The 23,865-nt window shown below is 42.1% G+C and overlaps 1 protein-coding gene across 2 annotated transcripts in view; it reads left to right on the forward strand.

Moving 5' to 3' along the window:
- The first annotated feature begins 175 nt into the window (after nucleotides 1-175).
- Nucleotides 176-23,865, forward strand: part of PRKCQ (protein kinase C theta) — an 86,365-nt gene continuing 62,675 nt past the window's right edge. The window contains exon 1 of one of the 2 annotated variants that reach the window (XM_072147432.1): nucleotides 176-266. The gene's annotated coding sequence lies outside the window, so the exon portion shown is untranslated. The remainder of the gene's footprint in view (nucleotides 267-23,865) is intronic. The other variant, XM_072147431.1, reaches the window with a different exon arrangement.

A 23,865-nucleotide genomic window follows, 5' to 3' on the forward strand; every position in this document is an offset into this window, starting at 1 on the left:
ACATATTTGATATGTGAAATATACACATAGTTACAAACATGAACCTCAGTTTATATTTTGAGATAAATATTTTCTGAAAAATAGATATAAGCTTTGCAAGATCTTACTCTCTGTGAATGTGTCACTGAACTAGTTAAGCAAAGAGGAGTGTCTAAAGTGGATGTGGGATGGAGAAGCTGAGAAGTGTAGAGCAGTTTTCGTGCAGCGATGCCATGTCATACAGGACACAAACTACATCTTGTGCCGCCTGCTGCAGCTGTGTCGAGGTACTGTACATTTTTATTTCCAGATCTTTATTTATTAGGTTTCATTCCCTTTCTCTGTACTTGTGCTCAGACAGAGTAGTTGCTCAACAACGTTCTAGTCATGTAAATGTTATGCTTTTTCCAACACTTGTTTATAAGTTGTATATATAGTTGTATAGGTTTGTTATAGAATAACAAGTAACAGAATATGAAAGGGAGAAACTTTTATTTAAATAAGTAACCTGTTTTTCATTATTCAATTAGTATTGCCATGTAATAGAAGAGAATAATAGAAATCTTTGAGACGAGTACAGTAGTATCGCTTCTCAAAAAAGGGTGAATGATTCAGTTATGAAAATTTAACAATGTAAATAGGACGCACTACTCTGCACATATCTTCTATATATCTATATACTGTTCATAAGATAGTGTCATTTCACATATAGAACTCTGATGTTAAAATGTAGCAGAGCAGAATTGTCACTGAGCTCTTTTATATCTGTACCACTAAGAAATTGTACACAAAATGCTCTGTTCAGCATTACTACTAATGTATGTGGGTTCGTCAAAATGATTTGGGAACTGTTCTTTTCTAGGTGCTATATACCATAAGAAGTGTGAATCTGTGGAATAATCTTCCCTTAGGAAGATTCCCCCCCCCCCCCATATCTCTTACTTGCAGCCCTGTCCCTTGAGTTCCTTGTTTGAACTTGATAGATATACTGGGGCAGATTTATCAAGCTGTCTGAAAGTCAGAATATTTCTAGTTGCCCATGGCAACCAATCACAGCTCAGTTTTAATTTTACCAGTGCTCATGAATAGGGGAGCTGTGATTGGTTGCCATGGGCAACTAGAAATATTCTGACTTTCAGACAGATTGATAAATCTGCCCCACTGTATCTTTACTTACTATGAAATTGTCTTACAATATAGTATAGCATTTTTGGTGCATTTATACATTTAAAAGCAAATGTAGGTTAAATCAGAAAAGCAAAGTTTCAAAACAGCAATCGTCCAATATTATGTTATATTTGGAAGCCTCTACTTCAGAAACTTGCTCAATTTATTTTCCAGTTTTCAGGACTGTGAACGTTCCATTCCCTCATCATTTCATTCTAAACCTGTCCACAAAATGCATTTAGTCATATAACAGTGACATGGAAAGACATGGGAAATACTTGCTCTTATAGTATTAAGACTAATGCTATATGTGTAATATTGTTATATTCAACTGTAGATTAACCAAAAGTGTCAATACATAAAATAACCTATTTTAATGTATAGCCTTGGCAATCCACTCTGATCTTTGTAATTACCTGTGGCTTCTTGCTTACCTTTGATTATTTCATGTGAAGGAACTGATTTTATGGTAGAAATTATCTCTCCAGAAATGCTATTTATTTACATGCAATATTCTACAGAAACACTAGTGTAAACTTTTACCAGTCCATGTATGCACTAGATTCATACAATATGAATATTGTGCAACCATAGTCCTCAAACTAGTAGTAAATGTAAACAGCTGGGCCTCAATTTATTTTTATAAAAGGGTCTCCATCTATCATGTATTGTTTTGAACATCAATGTCTTTTTATGTGGTAGATGGGTCTTTGGGATATGATCAACACTCTCTCTGTACTTTCTGTACTCTGAGAACATCCGGCACACATTGCAACTAAGATAACTCAACCATTTTCACCTGGTAGATGTTTTTTTGTTTGGTTGAAAAATTTTCAGTTGAGAAGTTTATATAAAATTATTATTATGACTCTTTAGTCCAAGAAATGATACAAAAAAATCAAGATGGTAGATCTTAAAGAGAACCCGTCAGGCAAATTAACCCCTGAAACTAAATATATTTTCATAAACTGCCATTAGAAAGCATTGCCTCTATCCCTTCATTGTCCCTCTACATGCCTGTAAACTTAAGCAATCAGGTAGTAAAGCTGTATGCAAATGACGTTTGAAATGTCCAATGAGTCATTATCATTTTCAGCTGTCCAGGTTATTCATGAAGGGGAGGAGCAGCCACACCCCCCAGTGCTTGACTGTCAGCCTGTATAATTATGTGAGGTATAATGGTGTAATGTTTCCTCTATGTGCTTCCTGGTGCTGGCGCCCCCTACAGCCTGTGTGTATGAGATACTCCTATACACATGACTGACTTCCTGTATTATGATGTGAGGTATAATGGTGTAATGGCTCCTCCATGTGCTTCCTGGTTCTGGCACCCCCTGCAGCCTGTGTGTTTATGAGATACTCCTATACACATGACTGACAGCCTGTATAATGATGTGAGGTATAATGGTGTAATGTCTCCTCCATGTGCTTCTTCAGTGACGGAACACCTAAGGAGAAAAGCAGAAACAGGACAAACTTGCATGGACTCCTTTGCAAGCAGTACAATCGGAGTGGTGACAGTGGTGCGTTGACAGGTGTCTTTAAGCTAGCCATCTACACAAAACTACAAGTCAATTTTGGCAGGATCAGCTGATTATATGCATGGTTGCTTTCCAAAGTATAACACTTCTTACCCTCCTAGCGTTCTACGTCCAATATATCGGACGCAGAGCTGATGCCAATTTAGATCATAGTCGGAGCTGAGCCAGCATCATAAAACAGGGGGTGTCAGCTGTACCTAACAGCTGACACACCAGTGTAACACCCATAGTCGGAGGTTACCCATGGTAAATAAAAAAAAGTTAAAAAAAATGTAATTCAATAAAAAAATAAATTAATAAAAATGCCCAAAATCCTGTCTCCATATGTGCATAAAAAATTTTAAGATGGGTTTCTCTTTTAATATTTTGTAAATGTGTTAATTTTTAGGGCCAAATGAACGTATTACCTGCAAAATTAGACCATTCTAAAAGTTATTACTATGCAATGCTCAAAAGTTTAAAAAATCTTCCTAAAAGAACTTTTTAATAGTTTGAAAGGGGTACTTTTGAAAATGATGGGCATTCATAAGGGGATTCTATTAATTCCAATGTAGAAATTTTGGGGGGAAAATGCTAAACTCTGTTCTATTTGTAAGCTGTCTTACGTTATTTAAGAATAAAAGGACTTTTAAAAAATGATGAAAACATAAAGTTGGTATATCAACCAAAATTTACTACTAACATGAAGTACAATATGTCACGAAAAGAACAATCTTAAAATCATTTGGTAAGGTACATTGTGCCTGTTTTTGATGACAGGTTCCCTTAAAAGGAGTCCCCTAAACTCATCATTATAAGTGCTGTTTATCTGTCTTTCTATTAATAATCGCTGGTCGGTAGCTACATCATAAAGAGAGGAAATAAATAGGGCTGATAATCAGAGCAGAGTGGAGTACGGTTGATCACATAAATTCTTGTTACTGTGGCTACACCTTCAGCCTTCTTCTCCAGCCAAGATAGATGCCATACAATACCATACAATACTACAGTACTGTGTTCAGTATAGTCTATCTAGTGCCAGGATGTAGTGCACACAAATTGTCCTGACATTAGGAGTCTCTAGCCTCAGTAAACCAGTGCAAAGCCCAGAAAGAAGCCATTGGATATGTCTGTTTTAGGACAAGTTATGGAAAATCTGGGTTTCTCAATTTATACTGGGTTCTGTGAAGTGGGGTATGATCCTGTTTCTAACTACTTATTTCTGGTCATACCTTTCAGAACTTGGATCTGGCCAGGGGTCTGAACTAGTGGGGTAGTCTGCCTTCAGAATTCACTGAATGTATTTCTATCTATGGATGAAACTGGGCCCCACTTTTAGAAAGGCCAAGGCCACAGTTTTTATAAACCATCTCGTCCTTAAAGACATTGATAGCATATTGCATGGACATGTAATCATTGGTACTTTAAAAATAAATTATTAATTATAGGTACACAAATAATAATTATGTGCCTCGGGACATATAGCAGCAAATATAACTTCATGCTTTCCTGTAAATGCTGCCACATTGTTTTCATTATTGGAGGGCCACATTGGTTTAATGTTCTAGATGTCTTCCAGGAGATGAATTCTAAACAAAGCTTACTTTTTACATATGGAAATATTTGACTACTAATTCTCATACATCTCAATCATTGCCTAGTGTGATGACAAATGATAATAATCATTGACTAGGTATTTTATGTTGAACTTAACATGAGTATTGTTGAGTGGATCTTAACAACAAAGTTTGGGTCCATACTGAACATAGCAGGTGAAGCACCCACAACATCAGAGCCAAATGAAAGGTAATCAAGCAGCTTGCAGCTCCTTAGCAACCACAGCGCCATGCCCCAGTTTGAGCATTGGCTAGATGAGACATGTGACCCTGCTGTATAGGAGGCAGGATCGCATGTCCAGACAACAATTACAAAGAGGAGACAGCTATCGAGATATGGTACCTCAGCTTGATTGACTTATCCAAAATTAATTATTTCCTTTCCAGTGCCGCTAGGTAAGGAGAGAAGACTGTTGTGATTTTGAGCATCATTCAGCAATATCTTAAAAGTTGACAGTTGTCACGGGTGCTCCCGCGCTCCGCTGCCTGCCGGTTCCCGGCCCCCTGCCCTCACTTTCCTCCCCTGGCTCCTGTCTGTGCTCCAGCTCCCGTCGTTTAGGCCGCACGGTCCTTCCCTGCAGTCAGCACGGACTTCTTAAGACTTAAAGGGCCAGCGTCCTCCTTATTGGCTCCTGCTAATCCAGCTTGCCTTCAAAATCTGGCACCTCCCTTCAATCCCTGCTGGATCTTCTCCTAGGATCTCCTATGGTTTCCATGCCAGGCTTCCCTAAGCCGTTCCTGTAGAAGAGAAAGCCCATTAGCGTTTCCAGATGCTTTCCTGTGTTCCTGTGTGTCTCCAGCGTTCCCATACGCTCCTGGTGTGTCCTGTCTTCCAGTGTTTCAAAGACGCCTCCATGTCTCCTGTCTCCAGCGTTCCCATACACTCCTGCTGTTCCTGTCTCCAGAATTCCCATATGCTTCTGGTGTGTCCTGTCTTCCAGCATTCCCAGATGCCTCCGTGTCTCCTGACTCCAGTGTTACCAGGGTACCTCCATGTGCTCCTGCCATCCTGTGTCAAGTCTTCAGTCTGCCTCTGTGCTCCCTGCTGTGCCTCCCAGGGTTCAAGTCCAGTGGTGTCTGCAGTCCGTGCCAGCGTTACCAGTGTTCCTCTGTGTTACTGCTGTCATCCCAGGCTTGGACTGTTTCCTGCACATCCCTGTACCTTGGCTGCCACCACGGGCCGCATACCATCTCCCGCGGTGGTTCAGAGGGTCCACTGGTCCACAGGCTCCTCCCTCCGGACTCTTTCCATAGAGACTTTTAGTTCTGTTGTCTGTGTGACCCGTTACAGCAGTGTTAGTATTATTTGCATTTCCAGTATTACACAGCAATATCTTAAAGGTGCAATTTAATAGTAATAGTACTATTTGCAGTAGTATTTTCACCTCTGTGTTACAGAGTACCAGTATTAGTATTATTTACATCACAGGGTGTTCTGTTACACTACCAATCTTTGTTTTATTTGAATCAGTGTTACCTTAAAGTAACAGTCTTATTATGTGTATGTGTATCATGTTCCCTACAGTATTATAATTTGTAGTATTTGCATCAGTGTTACCATACAGTACCATTCGTAGTACTATTTGCATTAACAGCATCATATAGTATTCTGTTACACTACCAGTCTTAGTAGAATTTGTTTTAGTGTTACCTTACAGTACTAGCAATAGAAGTATTTGCATCAGTGTTACCTTACAGTACCATTCTTATTATTGTTTGTATCAGTGTTACCTTGCAGTACCGGTCTTTGTACTAATTGCATCATGCATACACAGCGTGCAGGCGCACCATTCAGACTGCATCTTGATTTACACTATAACTGTGCTTGACAAAAGCCCAGGGGGCCGAAATGTTGCTGTACACTACGGTACTCAAAATAAATTCTAATTCCATTCGATACTATATTGTACACAGCCTTAATTGTCTACTATTTGCATCAGTGTTACCTCACAGTACCAGTAATAGTACTATTTGCAACAGTGTTACCCTACAGTACCATTCTTACTTCTGTTTGCATTTACACCATGAATGTTCTTTTACACTATTAGTCTTTCTACTGTTTGCATCATAAAGTGTGCTAGAATCTGAGTTAGTTGTTAGAGTCCAATTAAGTCAAATTCTGCATTCGAGGACTTCAAAATTGAAACCATCAAATTCTGCATTCATTGGATTAAAAATTTAAATCCATCAAATACTGCAGCAGCTGCATTTTAACCATAGTGGGAGGAAAGGTGTGTGGTTTTCCCATTGCTTCTTTTACTGTTATGAGAATACATGAGTCTGAACATCCAGTGCCTTTAACCTCAATGACAATAACAGAATTTTTTAAATTAATTTTATTTGTTTCTTTGAGTGATTGGTTGCTATTTTGCCACAAGTCATTAATATAAGCTCTGAGCTTTGATTGGTTACAATAGGTAATGTTATAACTACTGCATGACTACAGCTTATGTGTGAGGTAACATGGATAGGGATAGAGACAGGCAGGGAGAGTGAGTGACAGAGAGACAGGCAGGGAGAGTGAGTGACAGAGAGACAGGCAGGGAGAGTGAGTGACAGAGAGACAGGCAGGGAGAGTGAGTGACAGACGGGCAGGGAGAGTGAGTGACAGACGGGCAGGGAGAGTGAGTGACAGACGGGCAGGGAGAGTGAGTGACAGACGGGCAGGGAGAGTGAGTGAAAGACAAGCAGGGAGAGTCAGTGACAATGAGTGACAGAGAGACAGGCAGGGAGAGTGAGAGACAGGGAGAGGGAGAGAGAGACGGGCAGCAAATGTGAGAAAGACAAATTAATTGATCCTCCGCCTCTACATTCACCCACTCCAAGAATAAGAGAAAGCATGGTACCTTCCCGATCTAAAAATTCAGTACTCACGGGGACCATCCTTAGTTCATACTCAATGTCCTCAATTTTCTATGCATAGGGCATAGGAATCCTCTTATGAGGTGCGATGTTTCAGCACGGCGTCCCTCCTAGGGATTTCGGAGGTAGCCCATAGCCTCTGTGCTGCTTCTAATTCCTCCTGCCAGGGGACTTGTTCCTCCACTTTTCGTTCCGTTCTCCTCGTTCCTTCTCCTGATTGCTATTCGAGGTAGGGAGAAAAGGCAAAAACGATGGTGCAGTACTTCTCAGTTTCTTAAAAACTATTTTATTAGAAATACTCACAAGAGTAGAAGATAAAAAGGCCTTAATATAAAAGAACACACTCGGTACAACTGCCCGACTCCGAGTTTCGCCTGGTATGGCTTCTTCCGGGGCTTAATGCACCATCGTTTTTTTCCTTTTCTCCCTACCTCGATAAGCAATCAGGGGAAGGAACGAGGAGAACGGAACGCCAGGGGAAGGAACGAGGAGAACGGTATAAAACACCAAAAAAGGTAAAAATCAATGACAGAATAGATTTTTTTTCTCTGCAATTTCCGTAAAAAGCTAGTAAAGATTAAAAACTGAGCATTCTGCCCCAAATATAGTATTACTGAATTCTTTGATGGGTCTAGATTTCAAAAATGGGTCCACTGTTTGGAGGCTTTTACTGTCCTACTGAGAAACACAAATGCAAATAGCACCTGAAATATGTGCCAGCAAATCCACCCTACAAAAGCCTCCCATTGAAGCTGCACTGTGTGCCCCTACAGCAGTTTGTGATCATGTTGAGATAGAACTCATTTCTACCGAAACTAGGTAACTAGGTTTCTTTTTTTTATCTATAACCCCTTCTAAAAATAAAAATTTAGAGACCAAAGCAAAGTTTTTTTGAAAAAAGATTTTTCACTTATATGAGATAAATTAAATTCTTTCTATAAAAAATCTGTAGTAGTAAAAAGCTCAATATAACCCATGACAAATTCTTGAGTTGTGTAGTTTCCAAAATACGATCATTTTTGGGGGGGTTAAATGTTCTGGTACCTCAGGAACTTTTCCAATGCATAATGGCACCTGAAAACAATCAAAATATGCCCTTCAAAAGCTCAATGGCCCTCCTTCCATTCTGTGCAATGCTGTGGCCCCCTAAGGTAGTTTACATTCACATGTGGAGTATTTACTTACTCTAAGCCTCTGAATACCCTAATAAAATAAAATAACATATAACAAACAATGTCAATATAAAGCAGACAAGTTAGTTAGCAACCAATTTGGGTGGTTAGACTAACTGTATGACGGGTATGATATTTAGAAATAGGAAAATCTCATTTTTGAAAGCTTTACAAAATTTCCATTTTTTTCTTTTGCAAAACAATTCAACAGAATATAGCATTAATGTGAAGAGCAACATGTCATGAAAACAAACATCTAAAAAAATGTCTAAAAATAAACTTGGTAAGTTAAAGCGTTATAAAGTAAAACCTGCATATGGCAGAAAAATAGGGCTGTGTCCTAAAGGTGAAAAACAGCTGTGTCCTTAAGGGGTTAATAACAACTATGCTATGGAAAATGTATTAAATGTCATTATTTTTATCTAGGATAAAACCTGTAACAATAGTTTATAGTGACTGATTTATGATAATATCCTTCGACCTTCCAGTTAATCTTGCTTGTTGTTGCGTTTTGTATTGTTCACTACAAGGTTTAATGTATTGTTAACATGAGAACAGAGGTTTCACAGTATTATTGTTCAGTTTAAGCCTTCTCAGTAGATTCATTCTGTTAATCATTAAACATATTTGTACAGTGGAAGTTTATAACAATAAGAAGTTTTGAAGACGTTCAATCTGATAAATGACAATGTATAAATATCCAGTATTATTAAGGAAAGACTTTTGTTATTACAACCTTACCCACACTATGCAAATAAAAACTGAGATTCCTTTGATGCACAGCAAGGAATACAGTATGAAAAAGATAACTATAGTTGTAACGATAAAAGAAGCTGCACACATTGCAACTCTTCTAATCTAAAGTCTGCAAAAGTTTTCTGGCTTTGTCCTCCAAAAGAAGTCTGTAGGGCTGTGAAAATACACGGATGCAACACAGATGTCATAGATGCACAAAAATGGATGACATATAGATGACCCGCTGCCTGTCTTTGCCGACCTACAGTTTAGAAACTGTAAAAATACCTTTACTCTCTATGCTATCTATGAGTAAAACCAATGAAGGTCTGAAAAGCTTCAGATGGCGTCTTTCTGTTTCATGACTGTATACCTGTAGTGCTTTTATACAGGACCAATCATGAATATATCCACGTTTTATAGAAACAAGTGAGTGCCAGTCTCAACTGTTTTGAAAAAACGTTTGAGTTCCGGTACCCATTTACTGACTAGTCATGCTATTTGGAGTAGCTTAACCCAGAAAACATTGCCCAAAGAACATCCTCTTTTCTGGCACCAATCACGGGTGTTGACCCCTTAAAGGAAACATATCACCATATTTTCACATATGCAGCTAGTGACAGGTTCCTATAGAGCCATATTAACTATCTGACACCCTTGTACTGCTCAGCCAGCCACTCACATCTACTCCTCCCCATGCCTCTTCTCAGCATGTCATGTGACCAGAGGGACATCATCACAGGACCTTTAGCCTCCTAACATTAGCAAACTGTACACCATTCATATATCAGAACACATGAAATCACAGCAGCCTCCATGGGTTTTTACTCCTCCTAGTCCTCCATGGAGGATTTTTTTCCAGCTTTGCAATAAACAGAATGGAATATAAAATACCTCTACTAGTACAATTTGTTATGCAGAATACAAGCTCTCAAGCAGCTGTCAAGAAGAAAAAAGAAAAAAGTTGGAGGTGGAGACTGAAAAATGGAAATGCAAATTGGTAAAAGTCCATTGACGGCAAGAGAATGTTAAAAATAACTAGCAAAAGGCAGTACTGGTATCATCTTACTTGAGAAAATTCTGCTAACTTTAGATATTTAAAAGGTTGAAGACCAGAAACATGGCCAAGACATGGCATGGCTTCAAAAAAAACCATCTAAGGTTCACTATGATTGTTGATACTTATCAAATGCACATGAACAATGTTAGGGATAGGCACCAGCTAATAAATCAGCCAAGGGTGCTTAAAAAATTAGGAATGAATCCACAATAAATCCAGAAACTATCAGGACCACAATTCTAAGAAACTATAAAGAATACAGTGGATATACCTTATATACTTGAGTATAAGCTGACCCGAGTATAAACTGAGGCACTGGGAAAACTGGGAAAACTTATTGACTCAAGTATAAACCTAAGGTGGGAAATGCAGCCGCTACTCTCTAATTAAATGTCCAGTAGCCTCCCCTCATGAATGAAATGTCCACAGCAGCCCCTCCAATTAATAAAATGTCCAGCAGAGTGTCCCCATTAATATAATGACCAACCGAGTGCCCCATTAATATAATGTCCAGCAAAGTGCCCCCATTCATATAATGTCCAGAGGAGTGCCCCCATAAATATAATGTCCAGAGGAGTGCCCCCATAAATATAATGTCCAGAGGAGTGCCCCCATAAATATAATGCCCAGCAGAGTGCCCCCTAAAGTTAGTACTCACACTCCGGCACTGACCCTCGGCATTCCCTTCTACACAAATTGGCATCAGCAGGCGGGGACACTGCTGCATCAGTTTCTCTGGCAGCAGATCGCATATATGTACATCTGTCAGCCCAGCCAGGAACCTGGAGAGGTGCTGTGGGGAGAAGAGGAGGCCGGGGGCCAGCGCCAGAGGGTGAATACTAACTTTATTATTTTATATACTCGAGTATAAGCCATGTGGGGCTTTTTCAGCAAAAAATAGCACTGAAAAACTCAACTTATACAGGAGTATATAAGGTAGTTACAATACGGCTAAAACACCACAGACTTAAAGGGTTAAGATACAAATACCACTGTATATTAATGCTCAATACTGTAGAAAAAAATCTCATAAAATGTGTAGATAAACAAAACATCAATATTACTAAGAAGAACAAGATTCCCATCTCTAGAACACTCTACCTGGCTTCCTCAGTAGTGCAGGAGATCACATGATCACTACAGCCAATCAGTGGTATTAACAGTAATAATAATGGTGATGATCAACATTAAAGGGGCTGTCCACTTTCAGCAAACACTTGATATGGTTTTTGTAAGGAAAAGTTATCCAATTTTCAAATATACTTTCTGCATCAATTGCTTTTTCTAGATCTCTATTTGCTGTCCTGCAATAGAAAGCTTAATTGTCTACTTCCAGAGGATATAAATCTGTCCATGGTCATGGATGGACAAGCAGGTGCATGAGCAGTTATATCACACTGCTCTGATAACTCTCTATGATAATAACAAACCGTGTGCCTCCTCGTCCATGACATGACCATGGCAGATTTCTATCCACTAGAAGTAGACATAGTAGCTTCCTATAGAAGGACAGCATGCGGAGATCTAGAAAACCATGAGGAATTGATACAGAAAGTATTTTGGAAAATTGAAAACCATAAACCATAACAAGTATTTGCTGAAAGTGGACAACAACTTTAAGGATCTCCTGGGACTGCCATGGGTGATCGTCAATACTTCTAGTCTATCCAGAAGTATGCACAGGGTGACCAAGACTATATTGTGTGACTTGGGATTTAAAGCAGAATAAGTTTATTTTTTTCACTACCCTGCCCAAGCACCCAGTTTTTTCACACTGCAACAATGCATGCAACTTATATTTTAAGTGTTAAACCACAAAACTCACATGAATTAGATTTTTATGAAGCTTAAAATAGGTTTTGTACAGAAATATATTGGCCACAATTTTATATATTAAAAAAGTATATTTTTATAGTTTCAAAAATTAAAAAGGGCATTGTGTAAAAAGAAGAAGTAAACCAGCTATTCTTCTTTTCTTTGCCTTGACTAATTTTATGGAAAACAAAGTAGTAAGGTAGTTGCTTGAAAACATTTCTAAATTTATTTAATACATGTTAAAAACAAACAGGTTGGTATTGCCATCCATACTGTCTGACGCGATTTGGGTGCTTAAACAAATTGTGTGCCCTTAGTCATAGCATACCTTGTAAAGTAGTTGTATTAAATTGTAATCATTTAACTATATATATGTAGACACAGATACTAATTCCTTTTTTCCCGATTATATTTATAAGGTCAGTTAATGTTTTAATTACAAAGCCCACACAATACAGCCATTTACTGTCGTAATGATAATACTACCCTGTTTCCCCGAAAAAAAAAATCTGTATCTTATACACTAGGTCTTATTTTCAGGGGATGTCTTATTTGTCCATGAACAAGAATTTACATTTATCGTTGAACAAAAAATCTACTTTTCTAACATCCTTATGACTCTCCAAACTCTGAATTTCATGCTGTGTTTCTTGTGACTCCATTTCTATTAGAATCATTGGCCCCAATCTCTCATATTTAGTAAAAGCACTTTCCATAAATGACCCCTTCTTATTCTGGTGGGTGCCGGTATCACATTTGCAGCACAACAGCCAGTGATTTACTTCAATGATTTCTTCCCCATGTCACAACCTTCTGCAGCATCTAAAAGATTTCCTAATACTAATGTATGGCGTGTGGGGAGCTGCTGCAATGACTACCGCTAGGTCTTATTTTTAGGGGAGGCCTTATATTTCTAAGCCTGAACAAAATTGTACTAGGTCTTATTTTTGGGGGATGTCTTATTTTAGGGGAAACATAGTAATAATATAAACTCTGTATTCCTTGAACTATGGATGGGAATGTTTTTTGCATCGCTTTCAGGTTGCTACTCTGTTGGGGGGATCTAATCCATAATACATCATAGACTCTGCCCCTATTCTTTGCTCATTTCTATGTGAAAACAATAATAATATTCACAGGGCTATTCCTGATGCTCAATCTACATTGGCCTCTATTTTTCACAGATTGTAATAAACTTGAGTCTACATGTCCTGTTTAAACAAATTTCCCAGTAGGACATGATCTAATTTTTCTAGGATCAATAGCATGGATTGTTAAAAAAAACTGTTTTGTTTATAGATTTATAGACTTTGTTCCTAACTGGACATTCTTCTCTATTATCACAGGGCATTTCTAAGGGCATAAAAGACCCGGGGCATGAGCCCCAAATCACATTTTTCAAATTCTCTGTGGAATCCACTGTTACACAATACCCCCACATGCTTTTGTTGCAAAAATACCAATTCTTATGCAGCTATATAAAGCATCTAGGATTAAAGTACCCTAGAGTAGTGATGGCAAACCTTTTAGAGACCAAGTGCCCAAACAACAACCAAAATCCACTTATTTACCATGAAGTGCCAACATGCCATTTTAAGCAATAACCTATTGTTACCTGTTCTTCCACATCTTTTAATTGTATCGGCCGCCTGAGGCGGCAAAGGAGGGAAAATTCAGACTATGGTTCCAGCTTCCCTCCAGGGACTCTCTGTACAGGACGAATGGTGGGTCCAACAGGATAAGCTCCAAACATCTTCTGTGAAAACCTTTTCATTTTTCCTGCAGTTCCAAACAGTCAATGAAGTGCGCTTTAAAATAGCGCTGAGAGCAGCATCTCTTAAGTTGCCTGGGACTGCAGGAAGATTTGGTGGATTTGGTCCAGTTTTGTGAACTCTGTCCTGGGGCGATGGCCTAAGTGCCCACAAAAGGGCTCTGAGTGCCACCTCTGGCACCCGTGCCATAGGTTCGCCACCACTGCCCTAGAGGGTCTAAAAACTAGTAAAGAAATTTAAAAAACCAAAATAATAAAAAATTAAGAATTCAAATCAACCCCCCTTTCCCTAGAACTGATAGAAAACTAAATAAACGGTACAAAAAAAAACTAGTTAGGTATGGCCACGTCCCAAAATGCCCCATCTGTCAAAATATAAAAACGGTTATTGTTACAGACAGGACCTTACAGGCAGCGAGTCAGCCTATGCATCAGCATAGGCTGACCGTTCTAATGCCCTGCAATACATCACTACTGCAGGGTAATATAATGAACAATCAATTGTAATCGTAAAAATGTAAAAATAAAAGAAAAATCTTTTTTTTTAAAGAAAAGAAATTAATTTTAAAAAAAAGCCTCCCACGCACTTTTACCCTCACATATAAAAATTTAAAAGTGGAAAACCCATGCAAACCTCACTTATAAGGTATCGCCATGTCTGTAATGAAATGTACAATAAAATCATCGTTAAACCTGCACAATGAACAGAGTAAATAAAAAAAATAAAAAAACACCTCATCCCACATAAAATGCAATGTGATTTAAAAAAAAAGTAACTATACAGAAATGGTACTGTTGTAACGTACAATTTCGCAAAATACAAGAAATTAAGTTTTTTCTACGACCCCCCCTTTCCCCACAGAAAAATTAATACATATTCAGCAATAGGGCATAGCCCAATCTGGAATTGGCTTTACTCTCTGTTCACAGTGAAGCCGCTTCCTGATTGTATCATGCAGCCGCACTGAGGAGCAGCCAACTGCACGATAGGGATGACATGCACGTAAGCACTAGAGCTCCTAGAGAGTTGGGTAATGTCATAATGATCTGTACAGACCATGTCTCATGATCTGCACGGCGCTAAGGAATATTATGGTGCTATATAAATAAAGGTATTCTATTTATTATTATAATCATCAACCTCTATTCAGAGTTAGAGTAGCTCCCAAAAGAACCCCTCACCGCCCAAGCGTTGAAAAATCTTAAGGACTCTATTTATAAAATAATAAAGTTATATCTATAAACATTTAGTTAAAATTATATTTAAACATGCCCGGATTGGGTACTTTTGGGAGCTATTATAGCTTCGAATCCCTTCTTGGATACAGTATTATACCCTCTGGTTTCCGGTATGGGGCTATCTAAGGCTACCTCGTGGATATAGGATATATAAAAAGCAGAATAAATTGGTTGTGGATATTTCACAACCTAAGAAAGTGAGCATTCACTCATTTTTATACTGAATAAAACAGAATCATAAAATACTCCTGCACAATATAAGCGCTTTCCGCCTTTTTATGTATATATGAATACAACTCTAAAAAAGCGCCACCAGGGACCAAGTCCCAACAGCCTAAAAGTTTCCATAATGAAAGGCTAATCTCTCTTGGCTCCAGGCCTAGGAATTTCACAAGCAATGCACCACAGCAGCAGAGGAAGCAATGCAGAACCACACTGTGTAAACAGGTCTTAAATGTTTACCATTTCACATAGTCTCATTGACTAAATGTGGACTGGTATTAAAACCTCTCCATTCCACAGGTTTCAAGTAGGAAGCCACTGTAGTCCCCTGTAAATTAGAAATATCTGGACAGAATGCAGTCATTATAAATTAATGTTCTCCCATTAGATTGCTATATGTCCAAATAGCCTGATCATCTACACTCACCGGCAGTTTATTAGGTACACCTGTCAAACTGCTTGTTAACACTTAATTTCTAATCAGCCAATCACATGGCAGCAACTCAGTGCATTTAGGCATGTAGACATGGTCAAGAGAATCTCCTGCAGTTCAAACCGAGCATCAGTGTGGGGAAGAAAGGTGATTTGAGTGCCTTTGAACGTGGCATGGTTGTTGGTGCCAGAAGGGCTGGTCTGAGTATTTCAGAAACTGCTGATCAACTGGAATTATCACGCACAACCATCTCTAGGGTTTACAGAGAATGGTCCGAAAAAGAAAAAACATCCAGTGAGCGGCAGTTCTGTGGGCGGAAATGCCTTGTTGATGCCAGAGGTCAGAGGAGAATGGGCAGACTGGTTTGAGCTGATAGAAAGGCAACAGTGACTCAAATCGCCACCCGTTACAACCAAGGTAGGCAGAAGAGCATCTCTGAACGCACAGTACGTTGAACTTTGAGGCAGATGGGCTACAGCAGCAGAAGACCACACCAGGTGCCACTCCTTTCAGCTAAGAACAGGAAACGGAGGCTACAATTTGCACAAGCTTATCGAAATTGGACAGTAGAAGATTGGAAAAACGTTGCCTGGTCTGATGAGTCTCGATTTCTGCTGCGACATTCGGATGGTAGGGTCAGAATTTGGCGTCAACAACATGAAAGCATGGATCCATCCTGCCTTGTATCAACGTTTCATGCTGGTGGTGGTGTCATGGTGTGGGGAATATTTTCTTGGCACTCTTTGGGCCCCTTGGTACCAATTGAGCATCGTTGCAACGCCACAGCCTACCTGAGTATTGTTGCTGACCATGTCCATCCCTTTATGACCACAATGTACCCAACATCTGATGGCTACTTTCAGCAGGATAATGCGCCATGTCATAAAGCTGGAATCATCTCAGACTGGTTTCTTGAACATGACAATGAGTTCACTGTACTCAAATGGCCTCCACAGTCACCAGATCTCAATCTGGGATGTGGTGGAACAGGAGATTCGCATCATGGATGTGCAGCCGACAAATCTGCGGCAACTGTGTGATGCCATCATGTCAGTATGGACCAAAATCTCTGAGGAATGCTTCCAGCACCTTGTTGATTCTATGCCACGAAGAATTGAGGCAGTTCTGAAGGCAAAAGGGGGTCCAACCCGTTACTAGCATGGTGTACCTAATAAAGTGGCCGGTGAGTGCATGTGTGTAGAGATGAGCGAGCACTAAAATGCTCAGGTACTCGTTATTCGAGACGAACTTTTCCCGATGCTCGAGTGCTCGTCTCGAATAACGAGCCCCATTGAAGTCAATGGGAGACTCGAGCATTTTTCAAGGGGACCAAGGCTCTGCACAGGGAAGCTTGGCCAAACACCTGGGAACCTCAGAAAAGGATGGAAACACCACGGAAATGGACAGGAAACAGCAGGGGCAGCATGCATGGATGCCTCTGAGGCTGCTTAATCGCACCATTATGCCAAAATTATGGGCAACAGCATGGCCATGACAGAGTGACAGAATGAAGCTAGATAGCATCTAAAACCAATGGGTGGCAGAGAGGAACCAAAGGAGGTGAGCAAGAAGCGCTCAAATAATATCGGTACATGATAAAAGTTTGCCAGTATATTTTGTGGATTACACAGCAGGGTGGCGACAAAGTTAACATGGAAGCCATGAAAACAACCCAAAATTCTGCCTGACAAAGCTCGTTTGATAAGGGGACCATGTATGGAGGCAGTGAACTAGTAGTAGATTAAAGGTGCTGCAGTTAAAACTATGTTAGTTGGATCTTGGCATGGAGCTGGCGCTCCGCTGCCAGACGAGCTTTCGCCAATCCAAGCCCGTGTCTCTAGGCTACTCCCCAAACAGCACTTCTAAGAGCCTTTTGTATAAGATTAAGTGTAGTAGCGTTCTTATAAGTTTAGGATATGGCGGGTGAGGGGAATGTAAACAGAAGCGCAAGAAGCGCTTAAATAATATTGGTAAATGATAAAAGTTTGCCAGTATATTTTGTGGATAACACAGCTGGGTGGCGACAAAGTTAACAACTTTGATGTGGAATCCATGAAAACAACCCAAATTTCTGCCTGACACACCTCGTTTGATAAAGGGACGATGTATGGAGGCAGCTATATGGACGACTTTTGGAGGTAGCAATGGAGACAACGTGTGGAGGCTGCTATGGAGACAATTTAATTTGGATAGTGCCTGTATGTGGCAGTCCAAAAAAGTTTTCAAACCAGAGGAGCAGGTAGGTGGCCCTCCAGAAAAATGGAATAGATTGAGTGCCTGTATGTGGCAGTCCAAAAAGGTTTTCAAACCAGAGGAGCAGGTAGGTGGCCCTCCAGAAAAATGGAATAGATTGAGTGCCTGTATGTGGCACTCCCAAAAATTGTTTAAAATAGAGGATCGGGTCGGTGGCCCTCCAGAAAAATTAAATGCATAAAGTACTATAGCTAGAGCCAGTGGGCCCTGTCAAAAAATAGCCAGTTTCCTCTGCTTTACTGTACAAAGAGGAGGAGAAGGAGGAAAATGAGGAGGAGGAGGAGTGGATAAATTATTCAGGTTGAGCTTCCTTCACCTGGTGGAGATTGGAAATTATGAGAAATCCAGGCTTTATTCATCTTAATAAGCGTCAGCCTGTCAGCGCTGTCAGTCGACAGGCGTGTACGCTTATCGGTGATGATGCCACCAGCTGCACTGAAAACCCGCTTGGACAAGACGCTAGCGGCAGGTCAGGCAAGAACCTCCAAGGCGTACAGCGCCAGTTCGTGCCACATGTCCAGCTTTGAAACCCAGTAGTTGTAGGGAGCTGTGTGATCATTTAGGACGATGGTATGGTCAGCTACGTACTCCCTCACCATCTTTCTGTAAAGATCAGCCCTACTCTGCCGAGACTGGGGACAGGTGACAGTGTCTTGCTGGGGTGACATAAAGCTGGCAAAAGCCTTGTAAAGCGTACCCTTGCCAGTGCTGGACAAGCTGCCTGCTCGCCTACTCTCCCTCGCTACTTGTCCCGCAGAACTACGCACTCTGCCGCTAGCGCTGTCAGAAGGGAAATACTGTTTCAGCTTGTGCACCAGGGCCTGCTGGTATTCATGCATTCTCACACTCCTTTCCTCTCCAGGGATGAGAGTGGAAAGATTTTGCTTGTACCGTGGGTCCAGGAGAGTGAACACCCAGTAATCGGTACTGGAATAAATTCTTTGAACGCGAGGGTCACGGGATAGGCAGCCTAGCATGAAATCTGCCATATGCGCCAGAGTACCAACGCGTAAGAATTCACTCCCCTCACTGGCCTGACTGTCCATTTCCTCCTCCTCCAACTCCTCCAACTCCTCTTCTTCTGCCCATACACGCTGAACAGTGAAGGACTCAACAATGGTCCCCTCTTGTGTCTCGCCAACATTCTCCTCCTCTTCCTCCTCATCCTCCTCCACCTCCACCTCCTCCGATATGCGCTGAGAAACAGACCTAAGGGTGCTTTGGCTATCAACAAGGGAATCTTCTTCCCCCGTCTCTTGTGACGAGCGCAAAGCTTCCGACTTCATGCTGATCAGAGATTTTTTCAACAGGCCAAGCAGCGGGATGGTGAGGCTGATGATGGCGGCATCGCCACTGACCATCTGTGTTGACTCCTCAAAGTTACTCAGCACCTGACAGATATCAGACATCCACGTCCACTCCTCATTGTAGACTTGAGGAAGCTGACTGACCTGACTACCAGTTCTGGTGGAAGTTGACATCTGGCAGTCTACAATCGCTCGGCGCTGCTGGTAAACTCTGGATAACATGGTCAGTGTTGAATTCCACCTCGTGGGCACGTCGCACAACAGTCGGTGAGCGGGCAGTTGGAGGCGGCGCTGTGCTGCCCTGAGAGTGGCAGCATCTGTGCTGGACTTCCTGAAATGCGCACAGATGCGGCGCACCTTCGTGAGCAAATCAGACAGATTGGGGTATGTCTTGAGGAAACGCTGAACTATCAGATTTAACACATGGGCCAGGCATGGCACATGTGTCAGTCTGCCGAGTTGCAGAGCCGCCACCAGGTTACGGCCGTTGTCACACACAACCATGCCTGGCTTCAGGTTCAGCGTTGCCAGCCACAGATCAGTCTGCGCCGTGATGCCCTGTAATAGTTCTTGGGCGGTGTGCCTTTTATAGCCTAGGCTCAGCAGTTTGAGCACCGCCTGCTGTCGCTTAGCGACGGCACTGCTGCTGTGCCTAGAGCTACCGACTGATGGCGCCATGCCCACGGATGGTAGTTCGGAGGAGGAGGTGGAGGAGGGGTGGGAGGAGGAGGAGGCATAGTAGGCCTGAAACACCTGGACCGAGGTAGGCCCCGCAATCCTTGGCGTCGGCAGTATATGACCAGCCGCAGGGTCAGACTCGGTCCCAGCCTCCACCAAGTTAACCCAATGTGCCGTCAGCGATATATAGTGGCCCTGCCCGGCAGGTGGACCTTGTCAGAAACGGCGTTGGTCAGGGCACGGATGATGTTGTCTGACACGTGCTGGTGCAGGGCTGGGACGGCACATCGGGAAAAGTAGTGGCGGCTGGGGACCAAATACCGAGGGGCGGCCGCCGCAATGAGGTTGCGAAAGGCCTCGGTCTCTACTAGCCTATAGGGCAGCATCTCCAGGCTGAGCAATCTGGAGATGTGGACATTAAGGGCTTGGGCGTGCGGGTGGGTTGCACTATATTTGCGTTTCCGCTCCAGCGTCTGGGGTATGGAGAGCTGAACGCTGGTGGATGCTGTGGAGGATCGTGGAGGCGACGATGGGGTTTTTGTGGCAGGGTCCTGGGCAGGGGGCTGACTATCAGCTGACACAGGGGAAGGAGCAGTGGTGTGCACGGCCGGAGGTGAACGGGCTTGTTGCCACTGAGTGGGGTGTTTAGCATTCATATGCCTGCACATACTGGTGGTAGTTAAGCTATTAGTGATAGCTGATCCTGGTTTGGCAAATGTTGCACAGTCCGTCGGTCATCCGGTGTTTCCTTAAAGAACCTCCAGACTTCTGAAAATCTAGCCCTCGCCGCAGGAGCCCTCGCCACGGGAGCTTCACTACATGACACATTTGGCGCTGATGCACCAGGTCTGGCCCTGCCTCTCCGTCTGGCCCCACCACTGCCTCTTTCAACCTGTTCTGGTCGAGGACTCTCCTCCGTCTCAGAAGCACTGTGTTCACCCGGCCTATCAACCCAGCATGGGTCTGTCACCTCATCATCCTCCGATCCCTCAGTCTGCTCCCCCCTCGGACTTCCTGCCCTGACAACAACTTCTGTCACCTCATCGTCGGACACCTCTTTACACACTTCTTCCACTACGTCAAGAAGGTCATCATCACCCACAGACTGCGACTGGTGGAAAACCTGGGCATCGGAAAATTGCTCAGCAGCAACCGGATAAGTGGTTTGTGACTGTGGGAAGGGTCCAGAAAACAGTTCCTCAGAGTATGCCGGTTCAAATGCCAAATTTTCCTGGGAGGGGGCAGACTGGGGGGGAGGAGGCTGAGGTGCAGGAGCTGGAGGAGTGCCGATTTCGGTGACATGGGTGGACTGCGTGGAAGACTGACTGGTAGACAAATTGCTCGAAGCATTGTCGGCAATCCACGACATCACCTGTTCGCACTGTTCTGGCCTCAACAGTGCTCTACCACGAGTCCCAGTAACTTCAGACATGAACCTAGGGAGTGTAGCTCTGCGGCGTTCCCCTGCTCCCTCATCAGCAGGTGGTGTCTCACCCCGCCCAGGACCACGGCCTCTGATTCCTGCAGTAGTTGGACGCCCACATCCCCGCCCTCGTCCTCTACCCCTAGCCCTCGGGTTAAACATTTTGAAAATGAAAGTTATAACTTTAATTTTTTTTTAACTTTTTTTTGTGTTTTTTTGTGTTTTTTAGTTTTTTTTTGTGTTTTTTAGTTTTTAAAGCCAAACAATGCTATCCTATTGCTATGGCTATTTTCTAACCAAGTATGAAAGCACACTGCTATGCCAGATGAGATGACGCTGAGTTATGAAAAAATAAACATAAAATAAAAAGGAAATGGCAGACTGTGCCTAATTGAAATCCAACCCCTAATAAATTTTCCCACTTCGGTCTTTGCGATGGATATGTGCGTCACTAAGCGCTAAACACAGCGGTCGCAAGTCTCACTCCAAATTCCTGACAATTGGCTAGTATATGCACTGCAGCAAGGACAGCCACCAGCAGATCAACCAGAAATAAAATATATATAACGCTATTGTAGGCGTAAGTAAGCCGTTTGGATTCTCCTTTGGCTATTTTCTAGCCAAGTATGAAAGCACACTGATGAGATGACGCTGAGTTATGAAAAAATAAACGTAAAATAAAAAGAAACTGCCAGACTGTGCCTAATTGAAATCCAACCCCTAATAAATTTTCCCACTTCGGTCTTTGCGATGGATATGTGCGTCACTAAGCGCAAAACACAGCGGTCGCAAGTCTCACTCCAAATTCCTCACAATTTGCTAGTAGATGCACTGCAGCAAGGACAGCCACCAGCAGATCAACCAGAAATCAAATATATATAACGCTACTGTAGGCGTAAGTAAGCCGTTTGGATTCTCCTATGGCTATTTTCTAGCCAAGTATGAAAGCACACTGCTATGCCAGATGAGATGACGCTGAGTTATTAAAAAAATAAACGTAAAATAAAAAAGGAAATGGCAGACTGTGCCTAATTGAAATCCAACCCCTAATAAATTTTCCCACTTCGGTCTTTGCGATGGATATGTGCTTCACTAAGCGCAAAACACAGCGGTCGCAACTCTCACTACAAATTGCTCACAATTTGCTAGTAGATGCACTGCAGCAAGGACAGCCACCAGCAGATCAACCAGAAATCAAATATATATAACGCTACTGTAGGCGTAAGTAAGCCGTTTGGATTCTCCTATGGCTATTTTCTAGCCAAGTATGAAAGCACACTGCTATGCCAGATGAGATGACGCTGAGTTATTAAAAAAATAAACGTAAAATAAAAAAGGAAATGGCAGACTGTGCCTAATTGAAATCCAACCCCTAATAAATTTTCCCACTTCGGTCTTTGCGATGGATATGTGCGTCACTAAGCGCAAAACACAGCGGTCGCAACTCTCACTACAAATTGCTCACAATTTGCTAGTAGATGCACTGCAGCAAGGACAGCCACCAGCAGATCAACTAGAAATCAAATATATATAACGCTACTGTAGACGTAAGTAAGCCGTTTGAATTCTCCTATGGCTATTTTCTAGCCAAGTATGAAAGCACACTGATGAGATGACGCTGAGTTATGAAAAAATAAACGTAAAATAAAAAGTAAATGGCAGACTGTGCCTAATTGAAATCAAACCCCTAATAAATTTTCCCACTTTGGTGTTTGAGGTGGATATGTGTGTCACTAAGAGCTAAACACAACGGTAGCAAGTCCCCCTGCAAATTCCTCACAATATGGTACTAGCTGCACTACTAGTGCCAGCAAGCCCAGCCACAAGCAAACAAAAAAAAAAAGTATAACGTTATTGTAGCCCTAAGAAGGGCTGTTGGGTTCTTGTTGAATCACTCCTGCCTAACACTATTCTAATAGAACACCCTAACGCTTTCCCTGACCAGCAGCAGCTCTCTCCCTAGCGGCATCCAGACACAGAATGATCCGAGCAGCGCGGGCAGCGGCTAGTCTATCCCAGGGTCACCTGATCTGGCCAGCCATCCACTGCTATCGACGTGTAAGGGTACCACGTCATGCTGGGTGGAGTGCAGAGTCTCCTGGCTTGTGATTGGCTCTGTTTCTGGCCGCCAAAAAGCAAAACGGCGGGAGCTGCCATTTTCTCGAGCGGGCGAAGTATTCGTCCGAGCAACGAGCAGTTTCGAGTACGCTAATGCTCGAACGAGCATCAAGCTCGGACGAGTATGTTCGCTCATCTCTACATGTGTGCCATTTACTGTCTACAACTGATAACGAAGCAGAATATTATCAGCCCGGGAAGGGAGGGTTTTAGTGCTGACCAATGCTAACCAATGTTTTATCACTGTTAATCTTATCTGCCAGAGGTTCCTAATTGGCGGATGCCCAGAGACTCCACCAAAATTGAAAGTTAGCATATAATCCCTCTGGCTGAAAGTTCCAGACCTTTCCTAGAGTTCCTCCTGAGAGGACACATGGCCTGCAGACTATACACCTATATAGAGCCTGCCAGAAACTGCTGCCAAAGCAGCTTCTATCTTCTCCAGTCCCAAGTTCCTTTACCAGACTGCATCCAACCATCTACCTTGGATGTTGG

Source organism: Engystomops pustulosus, chromosome 4 (assembly GCF_040894005.1).
Source record: "Engystomops pustulosus chromosome 4, aEngPut4.maternal, whole genome shotgun sequence".
Classification (NCBI taxonomy): domain Eukaryota; kingdom Metazoa; phylum Chordata; class Amphibia; order Anura; family Leptodactylidae; genus Engystomops; species Engystomops pustulosus.